This window comes from Amphiprion ocellaris, chromosome 14 (assembly GCF_022539595.1).
Source record: "Amphiprion ocellaris isolate individual 3 ecotype Okinawa chromosome 14, ASM2253959v1, whole genome shotgun sequence".
Lineage (NCBI taxonomy): Eukaryota > Metazoa > Chordata > Actinopteri > Pomacentridae > Amphiprion > Amphiprion ocellaris.
In genome coordinates this window covers 2,859,167-2,879,546 of record NC_072779.1, presented here as the reverse complement: position 1 = coordinate 2,879,546, position 20,380 = coordinate 2,859,167, and the positions used below count along the sequence as shown (strand labels likewise).

Below are 20,380 nucleotides of genomic sequence, written 5' to 3'. Positions count from 1 at the left end.
CGTGCGTGTGATCGTGCGCTCCGGCCGGGTCTCCATCAGCTTCACATGGCGCTGGGTGTGTCCGGCTGCAGGTTCACACAAGTGTTTATACCAGAGGAGGAATCAGAGGTGGAGCATTAGTTAAAACCTGCTGCGGTGTTTGTGCTTCAGGGCTTCAGAGCTGCAGGTCCACAAAAGGTGAACCCCTGGTTTTTGCGTAACAGCGCGACGTCATCGTGGCGTAGGAGGGGGAGGAAGCCATGGGGCTGAGCGCATCTTCATGAGGGCTAAAAATAACCCCACCGGTTACGTTATTAGCCTCGATGTTCAAATCTAAAGACCCGCACTGAATGACATGATCACAGAAGGAGATGAGGGCCATAAAAGTAGGGAGAATCTGCACATTTATCCTCCTCCTGATCATCTGAAGGAGACTCCAGATGCTCCTCTGCAGCATGCATGACTTTAACCCTTGTGTCATCCTGCGGCTCAAAATTGACCAGTTTTAAAGTTTTTAAAATGTGGGGGAAAAAAATATTTTCACAGTGAAACTTCTGATGTCCACATTTTCAACATTTTTGGGAAATCTTTGAACATTTTTTGGTGGGGGAAAAATGTTTAAGAAAATTCAGAAAAAAATCAACCAAAATCCAGCGAAATTCACTGGATTTTGGTTGATTTTTATGTGAATGTTCTTAAAGAAAATAGAAGTTTTACTGATATATATGGAATCACTTTAGATATTTTTATGAGTTTTTTGGAAGCTTTTTACTTATTTTTTGAAAATATTTACAAGAATTTTCTTCCAAATATGGGGTATTTTTTAAAATCAAACTTTTAAGGAATTATTGGAATTTTCATCTTGAAAGTTTTGCAAATTTTCAGAAATTTGGGGAATTTTTTTGCTGAATTTTGGGATTTTTTTCAGACAAGGAAACAATATTTTTTGGTGTCCTTAAATGCGGAAAACAGAAGGGTTAAATTGACTCAATAATCCAGCATTTTGGACAAACCTGGCAGAAGCAGTGAAGCAGACAGAGGAGCTGCCCTGAGCTCTGCTGTCTGGCCTGGTTTCGAATCCAAAATAGGTGCAGAAAGTGTGCTGGGAAGAGCAGGGTGGAAGGACTCATCTAGGGCACTGAGTGGCAGGGGGACTGCTGCTGCTGCCGCCGCCGCCGCCGCCGCCCGGTCTGCATGAACACGCTGCATGTATTAACCCTGTTGTCCTCATTTACGGGCACCAAAAAATATTGTTTCCTTGTCTGAAAAAAATCAAAAAATTCTGCAAAAAAAAATTTCTGAAAATTTGCAAAACCTTCAGGAAGAAAACTCCAATAATTCCTTAAAAGTTTTATTTTTTAAAAATCCCCCAAATTTGGCAAGAAAATTCTTGTAAATATTTTCAAAAAAATCATAAACATCTTCCAAAAAAATCATAAAAATATCTAAAGTGATTCCATATATTTCAGTAAAACTTCTAATATTTTCTTTACGAACATTCACATCAAAATCAAAAAAGCAAAATTCGTTGGATTTTGGTTGATTTTTTTCCTGAATGTTCTTAAGAAACATTTTTAACATTTCTTTTTTTTCCACCAAAAAATGTTCAAAAATTTCCCAAAAAATGTTGAAAATGTGGACATCAGAGGTTTCAACGTGAAAATATATATATTTTTTCCATATTTTCAAACTTTAAAATGGGGACAGGACAACACCAGGGTTTACCTTAAAAGTATTATTTTAAAAAAAAAAAAAAACAAACTAATTTGCCAAGAAAATTCTTGTCAATATTTTCAAAAAACTTTAAGAACATTCACATAAAAAGATTTTTGGTTGATTTTTTTTGTGAATGTTCTTAAGAAACATTTTTAACATTTCTTTTTTTCCACCAAAAAATGTTCAAAGATTTCCCAAAAATGTTGAAAATGTGGACATCAGAAGTTTCACTGTGAAAAATATATTTTTTTTTCCAAATTTTCAAAGTTTAAAACGGGTCAATTTTGAGCCACAGGACGACACGAGGGTTAAAACACGTGTGTGTGAGGTCAGGATGCTCTCCATTGATGGGGAACATGTGTCAGGTGTTCTCAGTGTGTTTAACCTGCCAGAGCACGGATCAATATTAGTTCACTCCACACGGATAGAAGGTCGCTGAGCTTCCTACAGCCTCCCGCCTCCATCTTCACACGTCTGTTTACCGTGAGAGACAAAGAGCGGAAATTAATCAACAACTGCAGCTCCTCCTGAAGGTAGCGTGTCTGTCTGAGACTCGTGGGAGCTGTAGTGTTTAAATATTAAATCACCTGTTATCAGCAGGTACAACAGACGTCCATTTAGCTCTAAGGAGCAGTTGGAGATTCAGGCTTTCTTTCAAAGCTTTCAAATGTGAGCAGAGATGGAAGCAGTTAAATTAAGACAGAGGGAAACACCAACACCTCTAAAGATCACTATTTAGTAATCGACTGGTTATCAACTACTAAATCCTAGTCTCATTGTGCGCCGACACTCTGCTCCTAGTGCTCCTGCAATATCTGGAAGGTCTATTATATGCATTTTGTTTTGGGAAACTTGGAAAAAAAAAAAAAGATCAAAATTTTGGGATTCCAGCATCCTAAATTGGAATATTTTTGTATTTCTTTGCTTCTCTGTGACTGCGTAGTTACTATAAAACAAAACAAACACCTCTAAAGATCATTATTTAGTGGAGCTGCAAAGACTAATCGATCGGTTGTCAACTGCGATGTTAATCGCCAACTATTTTGACGGCACCAGTGACAAAAACCATTCTTTAATTAAAATTTGGCCACTATTATCCCTGTCAAAGTAGTCTCCTTGTGCACTGACACTCTGCTCCTAGTGTTCCTGCAACATTTAACATGCTTTGTGGAAGACCTATTACGTGAGTTTTGCTTTAGAAAACCTCAAAGGCAGAGAATTTGTCACCAGTTGTGTGCTCAGTTGGCTGCATTTCATGCTTTTCTAACCGTATCAACAGATTTTTGGCTTTGTCTTCATGTCAGAAAAGAAGACTTGTGCTTTGATGTGTAATATGCAGCACTTTACCTGTTATTAGCAGGTACAACAGATGTCCATTCAGCTTCGAGGACCAGTTTGAGATTTAGAGATTTAGTCTTTCTTTCAGTCTTAGATTTTCTGGTTTCTTTAGTGCTCTATCACAGTAAACTGAATATCTTGGGGCTGTGGACAAAACAAGACATTTGAGAATGTCATCATAGACTTTGGTAAACATTAACCGAAACTTTTTAACCTTGTTTGACATTTTACAAACCAAAAAAAGCATTAATTAATCAAGAAACTAATCAGAAGATACATCAACCATAAAAATAATCAGTAATTGCACCCCTAACTTATGACTTCTCTCTGACTTAGAAATTTGTCTAAGCTTGTCGAAGATATTCTTCATTGGGAATTACATCCATATATCATCTGTTTATCTACAATCTGTCTACTGACTCCAGAAAATACCATCGTAATGTGAAGTCAGACTCTGTGATAAAAGGTTTTGTCCACCTGTAATGTGTTTAAAAGTCACAGAAGTTCTATGAATAATACATAGATACCACTGACTTTAGGATTTCACATAAAGAACAAACAATGAATTTAAAAAAAGTGTTATAAAATAATCCACCTCAGCCAGTTATCAGTATAAAACACAGCTAACGTGTTAATGCATCAGTAAAATAATACAGATAATGATTTAAACATGCAGCATAATCATTCGCTTTTATATATTTTAAGTACTTTTAATCCTCCTGTTGTCCTCATTTACAGGCACCAAAAAATGTTGTTTTCTTGTCTGAAAAAAATCCAAAAATTCAGCAAAAAAAAATTCCCCAAATTTCTGAAAATTTGCAAAATCTTCAGGAAGAAATTTCCAATAATTCCTTAAAAGTTTCCCTTAAGTTTTATTTTAAACAAATCCTCCAAATTTGGCAAGAAAATTCTTGTAAATATTTTCAAAAAATGAGTAAAAATCTTCCAAAAAAAATCCTAAAAATATCTAAAGTGATTCCATATATATCAGTAAAACTTCTAATATTTTCTTTAAGAACATTCACATAAAGAAATCAACCAAAATCCAGTGAATTTCATTGGATTTTGGGTGATTTTTTGTGAATGTTCTTAAGAAACGTTTTTAACATTTCTTTTTTCCACCAAAAAATGTTCAAAGATTTCCCAAAAATGTTGAAAATGTGAACATCAGAAGTTTCACTGTGAAAATATATATATTTTTTCCACATTTTCAAACTTTAAAACGGGTCAATTTTAACCCGCAGGACGACACGAGGGTTAAGGAAAGGTTTAAGCGTTATTATTTCACTCCTGAAATATACATTACTGCATTTAACAACACTGATGTAGAACGCTAAAATGAGGGAGAAGGGTAATAAGTGGGTGTTATATATTTACTGCACACAGTGATACTCAAGTGAAGCCTACAAGTTACATTGATGTGTACTTCCTGTTAGTGTTGCTGTCGACCAGCTTTGACTGAAAGCTGAAGTTGGTGCAGTAATTTAAATGGAGTCCGTCCAGTCTAGATGTGAGAAACATTTATTAGCCAAGCTCACCAAAATAACAGCAGCTCACTGCCTCGGCTCACTCTGTGAAATATCCTCCTGTCTGCTTCCTGGCAGAGGTAGTTTCTTATACATTTGGCTTGTTAGAGTCGATGAATCACTCATTGGCTAGTTTCCACGGAGCAGTTTATCCTACGAGACGAATATAAAGAGCTGTGAAGGTCAACAGGGATGCTCGATTTTGCTGTTTTATGTACAGAAAGTGCAGCTTTTCAGCTGCAGATTTATAATATGACGCTGGAGGAAAGGTCAGCGGTTCACTGTAATCATGAGAAATCATCTTGTGTGAATATCCTCTGGAGAAAAACAAGAGCATCAGTCATTTCAGCCAACTGCCAAAAGGTATACTTTCAGAAACAGTGGCTCTTGTCCGTCGGGAGCAGAAGAGGAAGTAGTTTATTATAGAACCACAAAGTCTGGTTAACATCAGATGTGTAAAGAGGTCGGGGTTGATGGTTGGGCCAACAAAACATGAGACTAGCTTAGAAGATAGTCGTTCATTTTCCGTTGCAAACCAGCACTCAGCTTTGATTTAATTTCAACCAAAACTGACATTGTTCCCAAATCTCAACCATCCATCCATTCGTTAGCGATATCCGCTAGATGCTTTAGTCCAGGGGGTTCAAACTCATCTTAGTTCAGGTTCCACATTCAGCCCGATCTGATCTCCAGTGGACCGGACCAGTAGAATCACAAAATGACAAAAATAAGACAAAAAAACACGATCTAGACAAAAGGGAACACAAAACGACAAAAACAAAAAGCAAAACGACAAAAACATGAGACAAGCGACAAAATTCAGACAAAAAAACAAAAAATGAGACACAAAATGACAAAAGAACAATCTAGTATTTTACTTTCTGATCAAAACAACTTGTCATGGTCTAGAAGTTATTTTAAATTTATAGTTTTACTAATTTACAATCTGCAGGTAATGTCTTCTCTGTAATTTTTACACTTTGAGGGCCGGTTTGGACCCTCTGGAGGGCCGGTTTTGGCCCACGGGCCTCATGTTTGACACCCCTGCTTTAGAGGGTTGCGGGGGCTGGAGTCTGTTCCAGCTGATGTTGGATGAGAGGCGGAGAACAGCCTGGACAGGTCAACAGTCCATCACAGAGCTAACACAAAGAGACAGACAACCGTGCACACTCACATCTACGGCTGATTTAAATCACTAATTAACCAAACATGATTGTCTTTAGACTGTGGGATGAAGCTGGAGAATCCACAGAAAACCCACACAAACCTCAACCAGATACAACGAAGGACCTTTAGCCCTAATAAAGTAGCTATTTAACCCAAACCACAGTGTCTCACCAACCTTAGCGTGGCTGTAATTAATAATCCTAAATAGCAGTGAGCATGTATTGGTGGGCCTACAATGAATCATCACCCAAATATGCAGCTGCCCTCAGCTTTATGGAGCTTTACACAGGATTTCATGCCATTGTTTAGCTGTCTGGCTGCCACTGTACCGTTTCAGCTCGTGTCTTTGCACTCACAGCATTGTTTTTGGCAGCTACAGGCAGAAAAATACCTCTGAAACCCACAGTACACTACCTGCCCAACACCAAATAACAGAGGAATAGTTTTAGCAACTAGCTGGTGAACAGAGTGAGGCTTTTAGCAACTAAAAAGAGATGTTTCTTTCAGGAGTTGGTTGAGACCAAAACTGAGCCAAAAGAGTGAATATTGGACTTTAATGTGCACAGTTGTAGAAACACGACCAAATAATAGACAGAAAGAGTTTTAGCAACTAGCCGGTGAACATAGGGAAGCTTTTAGTAGCTAAATACAGTCAGGTGTTACCCTCATGAGTTGGTTGAGACCAAAACTAGAGCTAAAAAGACAGTGAATATTTGACTTTAATGTACAAGGTTGGTAGGTACAGGACCAAATGACAGACAGAACAAGTTTTAGCAACTAGATGGTGAACATAGGGAAGCTTCTAGTAGCTAAAAAGAAGCAATTCTTTCATGGGTTGCTTGAGGCCAAAACAAGAGTTAAAAGAGTGAATATTTGGCTTTAATGTGCAAGACTGGTAGAAACACAAACAAATAACAGACAAAGAGTTTTAGCAACTAGCTGGTGAACCACAGAGTGAAGCTTTTACTAACTAAAAAGACTCAAGTGTTTCTTTCAATAGGTGGTTGAGACCAAAACTAGAGCTAAAAGAGTAAATATTTTTGCTTTAATGTGCACTGTTGGCAGAAACACGACGAAATAATAGACGGAAAGAGTTTTAGCAACTACCTGGTGAACAAAGTGAAGCTTTTAAAAACTAAAAAGAGACGTTTCTTTCAGGAGTTGGTTGAGACCAAAACTAGAGCTAAAAAGACAGTGAATATTTGACTTTAATGTACAAGATTGATAGAAACACCAACAAATAATAGAACAAGTTCTATTAACTACCTGGTGAACATAGGGAAGCTTTAGTAACTAAAAAGAGTCAGGTGTTTCTTTCGGAAGTGGGTTAAGACCAAAACTAGAGCTAAAAAGAGAGTGAATATTTGACTTTAATGTGCAAGATTGATAGAAACACAAACAAATAATAGAACAAGTTTTAGCAACTAGCTGGTGAACAGAAGGAAGCTTTTAGTAACTAAAAAGAGGCACTTCTTTCAGGAGTGGGTTGAGACAAAACTAGAGCTAAAAGAGTGAATATTTGACTTTAATGTACACAGTTGGTAGAAACATGAATGTAAATTAATAATAATGTTTATTTGTTACTAGTGGATGCCTAAGCAGCTGTTTTCTGGCAGGTTCAGCATGTAAATTTAAAAGTCAGTGTTGTTTTAACCTCCTGGTGTCCAAAACACTCAGCCATTTTACCCTGATATTTTCCTAACCAACCTGGTTTAAAGTGTTTTGATGAGTAAAATGAGCTGCTGCAGTATTTGTTTGGAGTCCGTCCTGCAGACTCCTTTGCTGCTACAGGAGTTACAGAGCACACAGATCATGTATCAAACTCTCATTCAGCGCCGACACATGATCTAATGTATCACTTAAGCTCCCATTAACGGCGGCCGCGGTCACTTAAAAAAGGCGATCTTGTGCGCTCGGACTCGCAGTGAAAGTGCACAACATTTGTTTCACACTTCTTTACATCATATACAGCAGTTGTCATAGTAACAGCCCAGACATCCTCGCACAGAGTAATAACGGTCAGTCTGAATACAGCAGGCAGCACCAGCAGGCTGGCAGCGATTCAGTCGAGCGTCTTTGCATGTGGAGTTTGATAACAGCGCCTCAGGCAACAACACAACCAATCAGTACAACAGCTTCTTTGGACTTTAAGTCTGATATTTAGCTGTTTATGCTCGGGAACGTTGGGAAACATACAGTATCTTTAATGTCTGGTCAGTTTAGGACAGTGTGGGCCAATCAGTAACTCCTTTAAGGCATTGATGGTTTTAAAACACATGTCTGGGTGTCTTTAAAAGTGCAGAATGCGGCATCCAAGTTGTTTTGTTTTGGCTTCTATAGAATGATGCAGTAGAGAGATTAAAAGGAAGGAGGGGAAAGAGACAGAAAGAAGAAATGAAAGGTTAATTAAAGCATTCTTGCTGTAAGAAAAACAACCTTTATTCTGACCTTGTGTTCATGTAATATTCTAAGGTGGTTATTCCAAGTACTGACCTTGTAGCCAAACCACAAAAACAGCCTAAATTAGCTGCTTCTGTTGTGTTATGGCAGTTATTATTCTTCCTATTGAATGAATTGATTGTATTAGTGTTAATAGTGTTTTTTATTTTTGCAATCATTGCTGATGCGTTTCTCACATTATGACACTGATGAGATCAAAGTCAATACTGCCGATCAGAAAGCCAAAACAATGAGCTGAAAGAGGCTAAAATGCTCTGTAAAATACCAATTAGCTTTGTTTCAGAAACACATTTTTATGTGGATTTTTAAGTATTGCAATAGAAATGATTAATTTTTATTACAGCGACTAGAACATTGTATTGGCATTAAAGGGACAGCACTGGACTGGTTTAAATCCTACTTATCAGACAGGTTCCAGTTTATGAACGTCAACAATGACTCTTCTGAGCATAGTAAGGTTAATCATGGAGTTCCTCAGGGTTCTGTCTTAGGACCAATACTGTTCACATTATACATGCTTCCTTTTGGCAATATTATTAGGAAGCACTGTATTAATTTCCATTGTTATGCTGACGACACTCAGTTGTATTTATCTATGAAGCCAGATGAAACTCATCAGCTAGCAAGACTGCAAGATTGTCTTAAGGACATAAAAACAAAGAGCCGGGTTCTGCTCAAAGTTTCTTCCTGTTAAAAGGGTGTTTTTTCTTGCCACTGTTGCCTTTGGGCTGCTCTGGGGGTTCAGGCATATGGGTTCTGTAAAGCATCTTGAGACAATTTGATCTGTAATTGGTGCTATATAAATAAAATTGAATTGAATTAATGAAAATGAAAAATATCAAATCATTTTTCCAATTGCGCAAAGAACTTTTCTGCTGGCTTAAGGTGGTTTTTGACTTTCTGATGATCTGTTTCTGCTTCTTTCGTCTTCTTTGTCTCTAGACAGCATGAAACTGTATCAATACCAGCTGAAACAGAAGCATAATCACAACTTCTCAGATTGAAAAATATTTCTGAAGACTCCTCTACATTTTTCTCTAAAAGTTTACTTTTTCTTTTTCAAGTGTTTTTCTACGTTTCTAAAATACTATTTAGCAGAGACTTTTATCCAAAGCGACGTACATCTAAGAGTAGTTTTTACTTTCTTTGTGGCTTCTTCTACTGTAACGTAGCCTATAGTACCACCTTCTCTCGACAATGCAGCCTAGTTTATTCGCCTTACAACAGTTAATGGAAACAAGCATGATTTTTTGCGACATGTCAAAAAATTTGCTTCACATTCACTTGACAATTAACACCTTAAAAGTTAGATGTCCTTTAATCTAAATAAAGACGGTGTTAAAAGATGTTCTGGCCACTTTGCACAAGCAGAAAAAGCTATAAATGCAACGCTGACAAACATCATTGAATGAAATACCATCCAACATAATTCATTTTGAGCTTCAGTCGACCTGACACATCTTTTAGCTCTGTTTTTGGTCTCCACCACTCCTCAGGGGAAATCTCTGGATCTTTAGCTGCAAAATACTCTCCACTTTATATAACTCTTTTCTCAAACGCAAATTGTGTTTACCTCAATGCCTGGGTAATTTAATGTACGGTACCACGGGGCCATAAAACTGGCTCCAAATGCGAGCTGAATTTTCTGCGGAGGGTGGAGTGGTCACGTCTCGCTGATACCCGATCCACTGGACAACAATTAGCTGTTAGAAAGCTCTGTAGAGTTAAAGTGAACTACAGCATCTCCATCATGATGAGTTAACCTCAAAGTAATGATTCACGCAGCTTCAAATCAGCAACTGTTGCATCAAAAAAGGAATTAAGAAGATTATGAATCAGACAGATTTTGATATTTGTTGCCACGGACACATTTTATATAGCTGGGAGGCACCAATCGTAATTTCGCTGTGTGGAAACACAATGACAATAAAGATTCTTGATTCTTGGTTCTTGATTTTGGTTCCTTCCCAACCAGTACTGAGGGTAAATACGCAGATGACAGAAGTAAAACAATGGGCATTAGCTGAGTCTGGATTTGTTCGTGTCGGACGTGTGGCCTCGGCGGCTAACGGACGAGAACTTTCAGCTGCAGACTGACGGTGTGAGTGTGTTTATATTTGTGTGGTGGCCAGCATCCTACATTGCTGTCTACTGTAGCGATGCTGCGAGTGTAATGATAATCGGAGGCAGCAGCTCTGGTGATTCATCCCAACGTGTCATTAGTTTGTCTCTGGGTTGAACAGCTAATAATAGACTTCTGTGAGAAGAGAGATCCCCTCCGTGTGTGTGAGTGTGCGTTGATGGGGGGCGGGTGAAGCACTTGGTGTGCTAGAACGAGTCTGAAGGTGTGGACAGAGCTCGTGTGTGTTAAAATGATGCCAGATAGTAAGTTTTCCTCCCGGCAGCTGGGAGTCGCATCTGAAAAGGAGGGGATGCAGTTTGCTCCCTCTAAACACAGTGTGATGTGTGTGATGTGTGTGTCTTTAGACGGTTTACTCCCTGGTATGACTAAAATTACGCTGGTGTGTGAATAAAACGAGCCAATAAATAGACAGATCCAGGTTGTAGGCAGAAGTACGTCAGTCCTGCGATGACACCTCATTTTCAAATAATGTGCGTAAAGGATTTTGCTTTCTCTCTACTTTTGCCAACAAATCTCGTCATTTAGTATTCAGCTCCTTGACGTAAGCACAAGTACTAACACTCCAAATAAAAATCCTTCACTGAAAAGGCTACTTAAGTGAAAATATGCACTCATAACCAGAAAAAAAAAAATCCCTATTACAAGTAAAAGTGCTTTGTGCAGAGAAATTTGACTGTGGAATATTGATTTGGTCACACATGAGCAAGAGTCTATTGTTAATTTGAACCATTTTAGGTCAGATTATTCTCAGTATGATTATATTCATGATTGGTTCAGAAATGAGCAACAACTGCCCATCATCTATATAATGGCTGGTACAATTCTGGACAATTACGACGCATTTGGGGGCAACTTTTTGGGTCATTCTGGACTATTTTTAACAGTTTTCAATCAATTTCATTGCCATTTACAACATATTTTTGTCATTTCTGATAGTTATTGAGTTATTGTGGACAATTATAATCTTATTTTTGACATTTCTTTGTCACTGGACACTAATTTTTGTAACTTTGGGCAATATTTTCCTCAATATGCACAATTTTTGAGTCAGTGTGGAGAGTTCTCCATTAATTTTATACCGTTGTTGGGTTATTTTGGACAAGCCATTTAAATTGAATCTCATAAAGCTCCATGAGTTGATGCGTCAACAGTTCTAGGTGGGTAATGTCTGTTTAATTTTAGTCATGCTATAAAGATTTTGGACAAGTTTTTGTCACTGGGTAGAAGTTTTTGAGTAAATTTAGACAACTTTCAAGTAATTCTGGACATTTTTTGAGGCATTTCAGGTATGTTTTATCTAATTTTGTAGAATTATGAGGCATTTTGTGAACATATTGGACTGCTTTTAACTGCATTAGGACAATATTTAACATATTTTTAGCAATCCTGTTAAATTTTTGAGACAGAATAATCCTCATTAGAGTCTCGGGGGAGCTGGAGTCTATCACAGGGCTACACACAGAGACAAACAAGCACACTCACATTCACACCTACGGACAATTTAGAGGTACCATCATATTTTTGGACTGTGGGAGGAAGCCGGAGTACCCGGAGAAAACCCATGTATGCAAAGGGAGAACATGCAAACTCCATGCAGAAAGATCCCGGAAAGGCGGAGACAGAGGAGCTAATTGAATCATTCCTATTTTATTTTACATATTCAGTTAAAGCCATCCTTATTAATGAAGAAGCCTAGTTATGAATGACAAGTTCTCTGCTATTACATGCCGTTAAAACATTACTTTTAATGTATATTGGTTCCAAATGTCAGTTGTTGTCCTTTCTTGATTACCAATAACCATCACTGGTGTCAACACACTCATGAGTCGATCTTTAGAGTTCTGTATTGAAGTAAATATGACAGGAGGGAATATTTTAACCCAAAGTGTGATCTTTTTTCAAACTTTTCCAAGTAGTTTTGGTGCCTAAATGTATCTGAAAACTTCCTGAAACTGCAAGTAAACACTGACAGAAAAACAGCGAGTGAACACAAAAGTCAAAATGAGACCTAAGTCCAAAAATAATCCTGTAATAACAGTCAGACACGGCAAACTCTAGTCTCCTGGGTGAAACTCTGCTGACTCACGCCGTCACCCCACCAACCTCCAAACTTTTGTTCCTCTTGCGAGTGCAAAATTGTGGTTCCACAACTACTAAATGAGGTGATAATAGTCCTCGGAGCCCACTATATGCCACATATGTAGAGGATTCATCCGACATTTTAATGGTCTGGAGATGTAAACCATAAACTGGGGATGTAAGATGCTGAGTCACATTTTTTACTGCAGCTCCATTTCCTATCACTTCTGTGCTGCCGTCTGTCTAATAACGAGGAGAAATCCCCTGGTTTTTTAATAATTTACTTATCTTTTTCTGACACCAAACAGGAAACAAACAATGTGATCTGACTGGTCGTTTTGAACTGAAACATACAGTAGATACTGACGCACCATTTGGTCGATCCAGACTAAAGCCACCAGGCAGTAATCTTACATCACGGTCTGTGTGTACTGACTGCTGATGAATTGATGATGACTTTAAGAGAAGAGGGGGAGTTAAATCACACACACACACACACACACACACACACACACACACACACACACACACACACACTGAGCTGATAGATAGTAATTGAGGGGAGAGCCTTTCTAGACCTCATTAAACAGAAACGTCTCCCACAGCTGTAAAGAACTAGGGGGTAGATCCGGCTTCCTCCTGCACACATGACACACTCGAGCATGTACACACACTCACACAGACACACACACAGACACGCACACAGACACGCACACACACACACACACAATTAGAGGAGTGGGTGGTGTTAGAGGAGCTGCTGGTGACGAGTTTATTAAAGGATAAACCACAGACTGTGTGATCGAGCTGCTGTGTTCGGTTCATGACGGTCTCAGTGATAAATCATCTGCTTTATGCTACACATAGTTTTCTGTTGTCCCACATTTCTTCTCTTCACCCTGTTTGGGTTCAACCTTTATTAGTTCGGACTGACTCCACCTCGGCTCTTACATAAGACAATATTGAAATTGTTGTGTAACGGAGGATAACATCAAAGCTGCAACCGAGGCTAAATGTAACTAAACTCACCTTCACATTAAGATTTATGACTATTTTAACTTATTCTATTGCATTAGTCGATCAACAGAACATGAAAACTCAATTATTTTCATATTCAATTCATTGTTTTAGTCAATTAAATGCCAAACGTGATGCTGCTGCTGCTTTTCTTTATTATGTATGACAGTAAACTGAGTTTTGAACAGTTGATCACAGAAAACAAGGTATCTGAAGATACCATCTAAGGTTCTGGACACTTATAAACATAATTTTCCTCTATTTTTCACCAAATTTTCAAATGACTTATCAAGAAAATAAGCCACACATTAATTAATAATGGAAATACACCCTCTTTGCAGCCCACATGACTGACAGTCTTATTTTTAGGAAGTAAATGCGTCAATCAAATCACTGTTTAACATGTTTGTGTTTGCTGCCTTCAATAAAACCAGATAGAGGAACATCATTTACATCACATCCATTTTCTGCTTATTATTATTGTATAAAAGTCAACATTAGCTGCATTTCCTCTAAAAACACCTATAGCTTTTAGTTACACAGACTAATATCTGGGAAGTTTCCAAGGAACTAAAGATTTCTTTAGCCCTTTGTTCACTGTATTTCCATTGCTGTCTGAAGCCTTGTGACGACTAGTCAGATTATTCAGGAAGGACTTCTGTTTTAGTACATGGTGTTTTAATATATAACGAAATCGTACGGACGTCATTCTCGGCATTAATCTGCATCGATGTTGTCATGTTAAATCACAATAAACAGAAACTTTTTTGCAGTTTTTAAAAATGCAAAACCAATTGTTATGTTGCACCACTGCAGAGCTGATTCCAAAAGTTCCTGTACGTCCAGAACGTAGAATTTCCTGAGCTGTTTTACAGAAGGCTTTAATCAAAGACTCGAGTTTTATCCAGAAGACTGAAGGTCACGTTCTGTGATGGATTGATGTTGTTTACTTTCGGCACCAAAACTATGTGGTTTGGTTTAGGAAAATATTATGTTTAGTTAGACACTTTTGTACGTTGGAATCTTGGTGAAGGTGGAAATTACTTGGAAAAATATCATGGGTTTGGGTTAAAATACGACCTTTTCACTACATGTTTGATGTTCCTCCTCCATTTTTCGATTAGTCAGATCAGTCAGGCGATGTTTCAGAAAGACGTCTGTTTTCGTACATGGTGTTTTAATCTATAAAGAAGTAGTAATGACGTCTTTCTCTGCATTAATCTGCATCCACGTTGTCATGTAAAAACACAACAAACAGAAACTTGTTTGCAGTTTTTAAAAATACAAAAGTACTCGACCAGTTGTTGATGTTGCATTAGTGCATGGCTGATTCCAAAAGTTTCTGTACGTCCAGAACGTAAAACCTCCGGAGCTTTTTGACAGGTAAAGCTATCAAACTAGAACTCAAGTAGCTGGTGAGCTTAGTTGAGACTGGTATTGTGGAAACAGTGAGTCTGGCAAAGGCAACAAAACTTCCTTCCTAATTCAAACCAATGTTTGATTTTTCACCACAAACAAGAAAGTTTAGGAAAGATGCTTGTGCTGAACTGTTAAGTTACTGGTTGCAACCAACAAACAATCGTTTAACTTGCATGAAACGGTACAAAACAATGACGACCTTAATGACATTTAGTCTCCTCTGCATAAATTTGCAGTTGTGCTGATGTGTCGAAGCACAGCAAACAAAACAAAAATGAACTTGGTTGCAGTTGTAGGTTTAAAAAAATGCAAGAGAACTTCACCAGTCAGTGCTGCAGCTCAACCCTGATAGTTTTCGAACATCCAGAAAATCCAACCCCAAGACCAGGGGGTAAAAATGTCAATATCCATACGATTATACTAAATAGTATACCAGATAGAATGTAGTATGCCCCTATAGTTAGTATGTGAAGTTCAGTAAGCCATAAATACTCAAATGTCCGACTACATCTGGTTGGATTTTGCAGTTTGTAAGCCAACGTGCTCTTCTGACCCACAATTCTCTGTACAGTTATGTCACATAAGTTGCACAGACAGATAATACGACTCCAGCGGTCAAAGTTTGAGGCACAATATTATGTTGAATTAGTATGTTCCAGTTGTATACATACTGCATGAAACAGTGTGTACTTTGTGAAAGCAGCTGTAGTACATATTTTAAGTAAAAAGGCCAAGTATGGGTGCCTAGATATTCAACTGGTTGAGTGGGTAACCCATAAACAGAGGCTATAATCCCAGGCGCAGTGGCCTGGGTTCGATTCCAGCTCAGAACCTTTACCGCAGGTCTTCCCCCTCATTCTTCTCCCAACTTTCCTGTCTGGCTCTCGACTTACCTGTCAAAGAAAGCCAAAAAATACTTAAAAAACCCCAAACAGACCAAGTATGCAATTGGGAATGCAGCCTATAACTTTGTATAGACTCTGGTTCCTGCTGCAGCCAGTTGGTTCCTTCACTGTTAACACACCTCTGTCTGTCCTCGGCTTGTTTTTAGTGGAAGCTACTTTACACTCATCCTCCTGCCAGCTCAGCTGTCCATCAAACAGGAACACTTTCCCGCCCACACTGAGGCTTGAGCGTTTGTGATGCATCTCCAAAGACCACTATTCTTCCCTTCTGCAATAAAAGCTAATGTGAATGTAAATAATTAAATGATTTAAAGGCAATGCATTTTGAAATGTTGGACTCTCAGCCGCCACCCTGCTACGCTGTTATTAAGCTGATCAACATTCAGCGGGTGACATTCCCCTGCTTCAGGCCGGGCAAACCTCAGCCGTTATGAGTCACGTCCTCCAGTTCAAGGACGAGCTCGCTTTGTTTGGAACAATCAAACCCCTCAAGGGCTTTATTAATGAGGACTTCCCTCAGGCTGTCCTGCATAAGTAGGATGCTGCACAGGAGAGAGGAAGCACTGCCAGTACATGAGCGTACAGCAGCATTGATGTCCACCTGCCCACACAGTATTATCACTCCTACGCTCCAGGGGCCGTGTTCACACATCACCGGTGCTTCTCAAAAATGACTGACCTTTTCATGTGTAGTAACGCACGGCGATCCGAACAGAACAAATACAGTCAAATTAACGAGCGTTAAATCTGGCCACAAATGAAAACATTCTGTGCAAAGCTGATTAATGATGAAAAACATCAAGGATCTTATCAAGGGATGAAAGATTCATTCCTCGACTATCAAGTGATTTTAATGCTGTCTGGAACAAACGTGTGATTTCTCTCATAATCACAGCCCCAAATGTGTACGCATTCTTCATCACACTTGTTGATCCTCCAGCCTTTAACATCATCTTTATGTCATCTGGGCACACACGGAATTTACAGTGAATTTACTTTGCGCACAAATTGTCTTCAGACTGTAATGAAAGAATGCACATACTGTGGTTTTATGAGCAGCAGACTGGGGATTGTCTCATCTCCTGTGAACCATCTTCATTTCATTTGGAGCTGGCTGGCGTGCCTCCGTGTTTTAGCACCGGAATTTTAATCATCTCTGATGTCTCACTTGTGCACCACTTGAAATTGTCATTATTTATGATTCTGTTGTGACAATAGACAGTCCTGTGTAGGAGGACGGTGTAGGAAAGACTACTTACAAATCATCCTGTTCGTCAAGACGGCTTAATGTCTGAGGTGACGACTGATCAAGTCTCCCAAATAGGAGAGAACAGCTGCACTGGAGGAAACTAAGTCTGAATAAATCCTAATTTAATTCCTGAACATACAGGAAGAACTAAGCAGCAAAGTGGGAAGTAGAGAGCATTTATAGACCAATGTTTGGTGACAAAGTGAGCAGGTATACAGTTCAACTAATCTCCACTTTGAAGCAACATAATGTTTGGTCAAGTTCTCTTCCAACATAAAACCTACAACAAACAAGCTCATTTTTAATGCCTTGACTGAATAAAAGTGGGAGTTTTCATGGAGAACATGGAATTGTCTGGGTAAACTTTTGATCAGTACAGTATATCTATTAAACTCACCAGCTAGCTCTTGTACAATCACATTTACAGCTTTCTATTTGTAATTTGAACCATTTAAAAGCTCCTCTTTTTAGTACTGTTTATATAAAAGCTCTAAGAACTGATGGGAGATGGTGTTTGTTAAAAGCAGCAAAAATACAATGATACTGGATAGTTTTCATCACGCTTTCTGAGCAGGTATAAAATGAAACTGATCTCCACTTTGAAGCAACACAACGTTTGGTCAAGTTCTCTTCCAGCATAAAACCAAAGACTGCAAACAAGCTCATTTTTAATGCCTTGACACAACAACACAGGTGCAGATTTATGCAAAGAAGACTTCCTCAAAATGTCTTATTGTAGCACCCAGAATAGACTGGATGGTTTGTTACGTTGTCTTGAATTTTTAAAAACCTACAACTGCAAACAAGTTTAATGGGATTTGTTTGTTGTGCTTTGACACAGCAACCTAAGTGCAAATTTATGCAGAGGAGATGTCCTCATAATTTCATTAAAGTCTCATGCAAAATAGATGGTTATATCTTGGCTGCAACCAGGAACTACCTGGTGTTTCTGCTGGTTACTTGGCAACTGCCGAGAGCCAAAAAATGGTCTGGCACCGGTGTCAAATGTTGAAAATGTTGGAAGCATCAAAGCTGACTGATCCTTCTCACCTGCACATTTCACAGAGGATGGAGGCTTTAACTGGAGACTCGAGTTTTATCCAGAAGAGTGAAGGTCACGTCCTGCCTTGGATGGATGTTGTTTACTTTTGGTTGTCACTCGCTTTTTGGTTCGGCTTAGGCACCAAAACTATGTGGTTTGGTTTAGGAAAATACATAGATAGATAGATAGATAGATAGATAGATAGATAGATAGATAGATAGATAGATAGATAGACTATAGATAGATAGATAGATAGATAGATAGATAGATAGATAGATAGATAGATAGATAGACTATAGATAGATAGATAGATAGATAGATAGATAGATAGATAGATAGACTATAGATAGATAGATAGATAGATAGATAGATAGATAGATAGATAGATAGATAGATAGACTATAGATAGACTATAGATAGATAGATAGATAGACTATAGATGATAGATAGATAGATAGATAGATAGACTATAGATAGATAGATAGATAGATAGATAGATAGATAGATAGATAGATAGATAGATAGATAGATAGACTATAGATAGATAGATAGATAGATAGATAGATGGATAGATAGATAGATAGATAGATAGATAGACTATAGATAGATAGATAGATAGATAGATAGATAGACTATAGATAGATAGATAGATAGATAGATAGATAGATAGATAGATAGATAGATAGACTATAGATAGATAGATAGATAGATAGATAGATAGATAGATAGATAGATAGATAGATAGATAGATAGATAGATAGATAGACTATAGATAGATAGATAGATAGATAGATAGATAGATAGATAGATAGACTATAGATAGATAGATAGATAGATAGATAGATAGATAGACTATAGATAGATAGATAGATAGATAGATAGATAGACTATAGATAGACTATAGATAGATAGATAGATAGACTATAGATGATAGATAGATAGATAGATAGATAGACTATAGATAGATAGATAGATAGATAGATAGATAGATAGATAGATAGATAGATAGATAGATAGATAGATAGATAGATAGACTATAGATAGATAGATAGATAGATAGATAGATGGATAGATAGATAGATAGATAGATAGATAGACTATAGATAGATAGATAGATAGATAGATAGATAGACTATAGATAGATAGATAGATAGATAGATAGATAGATAGATAGACTATAGATAGATAGATAGATAGATAGATAGATAGATAGATAGATAGATAGATAGACTATAGATAGACTATAGATAGATAGATAGATAGACTATAGATGATAGATAGATAGATAGATAGATAGATAGACTATAGATAGATAGATAGATAGATAGATAGATAGATAGATAGATAGACTATAGATAGATAGATAGATAGACTATAGATAGATAGATAGATAGATAGATAAATAGATACTTTATTAATCCAAAGGGAAATTCAAGATGTTTAGACACTTTTATACGTTGGAATCTTGGTAAAGGTGAAAATTACTTGGAAAAATATCATGGGTTTTGGGTTAAAATACGACCTTTTCACTACATGTTCGACATTCCTCCTCCATTTTTCTGGGTTACCATGGTGATAAGTTCAATCCAATCTAATATATGATTGGTCGGTTGAAAAGGAGTGGCAGTATAGATATGCTTATTTGAAATGTAATTGTAATGTGACTGCAGTATAGTTGTATTGAAACGTAAAGGAGGGATGTAGTGAACCTGGAAGGTGATGTTTTCTTTCTTGAGTGTCTTCTGGGAACATTTTATGGTCTTTATTAGAGAGTCGTGGGTAGAAACCTGACGGGAAATGAGGATAGAGATGTACAGAACAACTCCCTGACATTGTAGGAGGACATTGTGGTTCATAGTCGGGCAACCTGAGCTTTTCATGTAATGAAAAAAGGTCCATTAGCCTTCAGCCGGCAGGATGAGGCTGTATTCAAGGCACAGGCTCTTGAGCGTTTCTGACAATATGTTCCTCTTTCTGCTTTAATTAGAACATCAAAGGTCAGAGCCACAGCAGCAGGCGGCTTCAATAGCGAGCTGCTGCAATGCCATGAAGGAATGTATTGTGAGTATTTCCATAGCAATGATCCACGACTGAGCTGCAGTCCAGACCAAAAAGTGGATTTCATCTGCAGTGAGCAAACGTTAGACGATTTTGTCACTTTACAGCAGACAAATCAGACCATCCAGCGAAGTCCCACAAGCACTGTCTCAGAATGAAGTGACCTCCTTTTGAGCTGAACTAGTTTCAGAGACAATGGACACCCAGCCTAAAACAACATCAAGCACCTCCACGACTCCACTAAATGCTGCTGCTGCTCCCCGTTAAAAAGCCTCGTTGTTT

At 37.9% G+C, this 20,380-nt stretch overlaps 1 protein-coding gene across 2 annotated transcripts in view; it reads left to right on the top strand.

Annotated features, from left to right (window-relative positions):
- The window catches only part of ppm1e (protein phosphatase, Mg2+/Mn2+ dependent, 1E), a 67,973-nt gene that overhangs the window by 628 nt on the left and 46,965 nt on the right, over positions 1-20,380 (top strand). The gene's annotated exons all lie outside the window — the stretch shown is intronic.